Genomic DNA, 6,438 nt, shown 5'->3' on the forward strand with positions numbered 1-6,438 from the left:
ATCCACACTTATGACCTAGTTTTTTTGACAGGTAACATTTGAAAGTTGAGCTTCCATAAACTTCATTCCTACATCAAATAGGTATATAACATTATTAAATAGAAATAATTATAATCCTAATAAAGAATACCGAATACATATTTTGGCCAAAAATCAAGCAACTCAGTATTAAAATCAATATTGGTCAAAACTGAATGTATCACCACCAAAAAGTAAACTCCTAGAATATAAAACAAATTTAATTTATATTTAAAAACTTATATTATTATAATTTTATTTTTTAAAAGCCAACTTCCAAAGTATGACAATGTGTAAAGTAATATAAAAGTGATAATTTTTCAGCTCTGTCAATTGCATGATTTTGCCCTGAGGTCATTTACTATAGCAAACTTGTGAAAAAAAAAATGCTCACTTTCAACAAGGTTGGCTGATATTTTTGAAGTACCTCATTATCCTATTACCCTTTCTTCTTTTTTGTCTACTCTATATTCTTTATTAAATCTGAATAAAGTAACTTATTATACCTATTTTTGTTCATATTCTGGAATTACTCCAATTTAAGAAATTTAAAGTGACAAATTCTGACTTTAATTTATCCTTATCAGATATGAAAAATTGCTAATAAGGACTTTTCTTGAAAGGCTCAGGGCCTTAATGGAATTAAGTGACTAAATATTAAATATTAAAGATATACTTTAAAATAAGAATCCTCAAGTATTTGACTGGTATATGGCTTAGTAGTAGAATGCTTGCCTAGCATGCACAAGTTCCTGGGTTCAATCTATATAGGAAAAAAAGAATCTTCAATTATTAGAATTATGATATAATTCCTAATTTTGTCTTATGCTACTATGTAATTTTTTAAATGCCTTTTGGGTCAAAAAGGATATGATCTTCCTAAAGTAATCTAGTTCTCATACACTATAAAATTCAGATTATTTATCTATGTATTTTCTATTTATTTGGCTATAAGAAATTAATTGATGGTTCATGTAAAGTTAACTGTAATAGTTCTCAATTTATGATCTGTGTTTTACTTCATATTTCAAGTGACAAATTTCATAAAGATACTTTGACCAGGTTACATCTAGTTTGTTTGGTTATTCATGAAAGTGAATATTAAGCTATTAAACAATATTATTGGCATTTTTGCATATTGAAATATGTTATACAATGCAGTTACATACTCACCAAAGATACCAGAAATTATATTGAAATAGGCATTAAAAGCTGATGTCAAAGTATAAGTGAAATAGCCCATTTGACCAAATGCTACAAATTGTGCCAAATTTTAGTGTGTCCCTAATTCCCAGAAACTGATTTCAGGTCCTAAGTATTGTAATTAGACCTAAAAATAAGGAATACAATTCACAAAAGTATACTTGAACCTCATTTTAAGTATGTAAGTCAAAACTTTTTATTAGAATTATGTTGGGAGTAATCCTTTGTGGTGATTTTCTGCATCAATTACCTTGGATAAAGCTTCTTAAAACAAGAATTAAATTTGGTTTTAACTACGAAAGATATCTGGTAATCTACCTGAATTAAACACAGGAACTCTTTCTCATCTACATATATTGTTGTTACTTGAGAATTCTTTTTTTTTTTCCTCCAAGAAGCATAAATAAATTCTTAAGAAAGGACAGGTCCCAAAATAAAATCATATAGGAAGAATAGTTCTCACAGTGATGTCTCCATCAAGGACACCCTCTCCTTCTAATGCAATATGATATTCCTGGCTGAATGCTTGTGAATGTTATGTGAGTAGTAGAAGGACAAACAAGCCTCAAAGTTTGAGAATCACTACATGCATACAGAATTGAGGTCAGTGGCCCTCTTCTGGTTCTGCAGCTTTGCCTCACACCCTTTAGAATCTAGCAAGACCAAGTCTGGTGCCATTCCTCAAATCTCTCCAATCTCAAGTGTCTCTCACCATTTTGCTCAGGCTGTCTCCTCTGCCTGCAATACTTTCTACCTAACTCCTCTCTCCTACTTAAATTAAGCATTCCTCATTCTTCAAGAAACAAGTTGGTTCTAACTTTCTCCAAAACTTCCTCCTACCTGAGTCTGGCTCCATTTTCTGCTCCCCAGCTCTGTGTTTTCTCTATTATACTGGTAAATTCCTGGGACTGATCCTTGGCTTAGTTCATCTTTGTGTCCTCCACACCTACCCTAGGGTTGGGCACAGATCAGGATCTCAATGATTATGTTTAGCATTTCAATCACACAAAACTGATCAGAATCACATATTTATCAAGGTACCTATGTAACATAAGAATTCACATGGAAAATGGATCAGGGAGTACATTTTAAGAATTTTTAAATCAGGAGATTAGAAGAACCAGAGAGTGAAAACTAAAGGAAGCCTAGGAAAAGGTGCAGACACAAAACTCTCCAAGACAGTGAAGCTTCAAGAGAATCAATGACAAAACAGACCAGCTCATTGTGAGGAGGAAAGACATAATTTAAAAGGCTATGGTCATCTATTTTAAGTCATGTTTTAAAAGGAAGTGAACGTTTTTAAAAGAAAGTTATCTTCCTACTTCGGATAAAATGTTCTGAATTCTAAACTTTCAATTGATCATAAAGCATCTGGAATTTTATAGAGGAAACAAAAATAATGGAAATGTTTTTTCATCTCATATGAATAAACAAACATCTACTAGAACAGAAGGTACCATCTAATACTACATCCAAAGTTGAAATAAAAATTCAAATTAAATGGAAAGAGAGAGAAGAGAGTGGAAAGAAAAATTAATAATAAGCATAGAGTAACCACTCATTACTCAGAATCTCTTTCCCTGCCTTCTCTACCTCCACCAAAGGACTAATAATAAAAAAGGAAAATAAAAAGCCAAGTCTTTCACTTGGCCTCCATCCAGGACTTGGACTTATTAGTTAATTATCTTAAAAGTTGAAAGGACCCTCAGCCAGAAGAATTAGCAATCCTTAAGATGAATGAGGCAACTGCCCTGAACCAGGGCAGTCCATGATAGTAAAGGTTTTTTAAGATATCAATCTACATATTACAGTCAATATTTCAAGAGGAAAGTCTTTCTCACTGAATTTGTTCTCTAAATGAGTTTTGCACCTAAGAGAATGGATGAAGACAGACAGTCACACAAAACCACAATTCCACTGATATCTCATATTTCTTAAGAGAGGCTAAATATTACCATAACTGATCATAATAATAAGGGCTGTTCAAATTTTTGATTTTTCAAGAAAAACTGCTTACATTGGTAGATAAAAGTCACAGTAAGTGTTCCATTAATGTCTACAGATTGGAATCTAAATCTTGTTTAGTCAGACACACTCTTTTTGGAAAGTAGTAGAGAAAAACTTGGCCACTGCTTTCTCATCTTCTCAGACATCCTAACTGATCCAGTAGGACCCTTGATGATTTGGAACAATGGTTTCACAGCATCATTTTTCTCTTGGGATAAACTTCTAAAATGTCACACAAACTGCATAAGTATAATGCCCTTCTATGACATAATTTTTTTTTTTTTTGCGAAGAGCTTCATTTTCCCTGCTAAATTGGATTTTTTTTAAAAAAGGGAAGTTAGAGTGGCTAAAAGGTTTGAATGCTCTTGTGTAGAAGTGTAGGTCAGGGGACATAGTCTCCTCTGAGGTTCCTAATTTTCATTTTTGTCCTTTGCATCTATGATTAAAAGAGAACTGCATATACAATCAGTATTTCTTTTGTTGTCCTTGTTCAGTTTGCACATCATAGATTTAGCTTATGAAAATCAGTTGGGCAGCTGCCACCACTACCATGGTCCCCGGCAGCAGCTGCCTTGCCATGGCTCACCTCCTGTCATGCACCTTCCTCCTCCAACAGAATGGATTTCCACATTGATCCTAGGCAGCTTCCCAGAAACATCTCTGTGTTGGTAAAAATATAAAAGGTTATTTGCCAGGGTTTCACTGGTAAACAGGACATCTTTTATACCCAGCAGGCATTGGAATATGGCACTAAACTTGTTGGCGGAATCACTCCGGGAAAGAGGGCAAGACACATCTGGGCTTATCTGACATTAATCCTATGAAGGACAGAACAGATAGGAAGGACAGCTTCTGTCACTTATATCCCTCCTCCTCTTGCTGCTACTGCCATTGATGAAGCTGTTAAGGCAGAAATGCCCTTGGTTGTATGAATTATGAAGTTTTCCCACAACAGGACAGGGTACCAGTCAATCACAAGCTGCTGTCTCAGGAAAGGACAAGGCTAATCAGGCCATTGTTCCTGGAGAATGCAAAATTGGCCTCATGCCTGGACATATTTACAAGAAAAAAGAATTGGCATTGTATCCAGATCTGGTGCCCTGACTTGTGAAGCAGTTCACGAGATACCATAATTGGGAAGGGGCAGACTTTGTACATGGCGTTGGGGGTTTTTTTGGTTTTTTGTTGTTGTTGTTGTTGTTGTTGTTGTTGTTTGTACCAGGGATTGAACTCAGGGGCACTTAACCACTGAGCCACATCCCCAGCCCTTTTTACTTTTAATTTTGAGACAGGATCTAACTTAGTTGCTTAGGGCCTTGCTGAGTTGTTGAAGCTAACTTTGAACTTGTGAGCGCCTCCTGCCTCAGCCTCACAAGCCACTGGGATTTATTTTAATGGAACAAATTTTATTGACTGCCTTGAAATCTTTCTGAATGATTCAACCAACAGAAGAGATCCTATTGATTGATGAAATTGGTTGTTATGCAGGAGGGAAAAATGCTGCAGAATTTTGAAGCAACACAATTCAGGTCCAAATGCCAAGCCTGTAGTGTCCCTCATTGCTGGTTTAACTGTTCCTACAGACAGGAAAAAGGGTTACACAGGGAAAATCATTGCTGGAGAAAAAAAACAGAGCTAAAGGGAAGACCTCTTGCCCTTCAGAGTGCCAAAGTTGTAAACAGTGTATCTCCTGCACACCTAGGAACCAACATCTACAAGAATTTGGAAAGAGAAAGACGCTATCCTATGAAGAAAAAACAAATGAAACAGTCCCAGTAACTGCAGAATGGCTCATGATAGACATGTGAACCAGCATCAACTTACTTCTCTTGTCCATGATTCTCTGCCTATGTGCCTGACACTGGTTTTTCATTATAACAGGAAGCCAAAACGAGGTTTGGAATGTCCTAAATTGACATATTTTACCTATAATATAATAGAAATAGCCAATAAGTCTACCACTTGATTTAAAAAAAATTAATTAGGTAGATTTTATTCTTCTTGTTCCTGATGAATATATGTAAAACAAGAATTTCTGTTCTTTAAATATCAGATCAAATTAATCTGGAAGACCATCTGAACTTTATATCTTTGAGAGAAAGGAAACTGAATTATTAATTACATTTTTTAGTAGTTATTCATTTTATTTTGGGGTCAATTTTGGTAATATTTTTTTCTCACAAAAATCGTTTTTTAATTTTCATTTTTATAAGTTGTTCGTGGTATTCATTCATGGTTTTTAAACAATTTAGTGATTTTTTTAATTTTATTTATATTTAACCTCTCTTTTTTTTAATATATATTTTTTAGTTGTAGGTGAACACAGTACCTTTATTTTTTATTTATGTGGTACTGAGGATCAAACCCAGGGCCTCACACATGCGAGGTGAACACTCTACCGTTGAGCCCCAGACCCAGCCCTTTAACCTCTCTTTTATATAACCATGTATGATCTATATTTTCTTTTATATTCTCACTCAGAAAAACTTCAAATGTTTATTTAGAACTTTTTTGTACTTTCTCAATCAGTGTTGCTAAAAGTTTGTCTATTGAATTAGCTCTTTCAAATTATAAGTTTTGTATTATGTTGATTTGTGCTTTGGGGGGTTTATAATTTCTTTAATTTTTTTCTCTCATCTTTATTATTTCATGTTATAGTTTTTATGTTCATTTATTTTATTTACATTCTTCTAATTTCCAGGATGGAACATGAATCATTTTTTTCTAAATTTCTCCTTTTTAATAATTTTCTTCAAATACTTCATTAGATGCCTCTCATAAATTTTGATATTTTTTATTTTTAATTGATACATTAAAATATTTTTAAAAATATATGTATTAATGGGATATTATATATTTTAATAAATGTATGTATTGTATAATGTTTAAAATTGGTTAAACAGTTATCATTTCTTTATAGAAAACTTTCAAACTGCTTTCTTTTAACTTTTTGAAATAAACAGAACTTAATTGTTATCTATTGTCACCCTGCCATGCAATAGCACACCAGAACTACTTACTACTCTCCAACCTATTCTCTCCAGCCTCTAGTAACCACCATTCTACTCTCAACTTCTATGAGTGAGACTGTGTGGTATTTATCTTTCTGTTTCTGGTTTATTACACTTAACATAATGAGACACTTCTCTCCACATTGTTGCAAATGGCAGAATTTCACTCTTACAATGTCCCATTATGTACCACAATGTC

General features: G+C 33.7%; 1 pseudogene; it reads left to right on the forward strand.

Annotated features, from left to right (window-relative positions):
- Window positions 1-3,632: 3,632 nt before the first annotated feature.
- On the forward strand, window positions 3,633-5,007 carry LOC107151800 (annotated as a pseudogene).
- The last annotated feature ends 1,431 nt before the right edge of the window (window positions 5,008-6,438 follow it).

Source organism: Marmota marmota, unplaced genomic scaffold (assembly GCF_001458135.2).
Source record: "Marmota marmota marmota unplaced genomic scaffold, marMar, whole genome shotgun sequence".
NCBI classification, from domain to species: domain Eukaryota; kingdom Metazoa; phylum Chordata; class Mammalia; order Rodentia; family Sciuridae; genus Marmota; species Marmota marmota.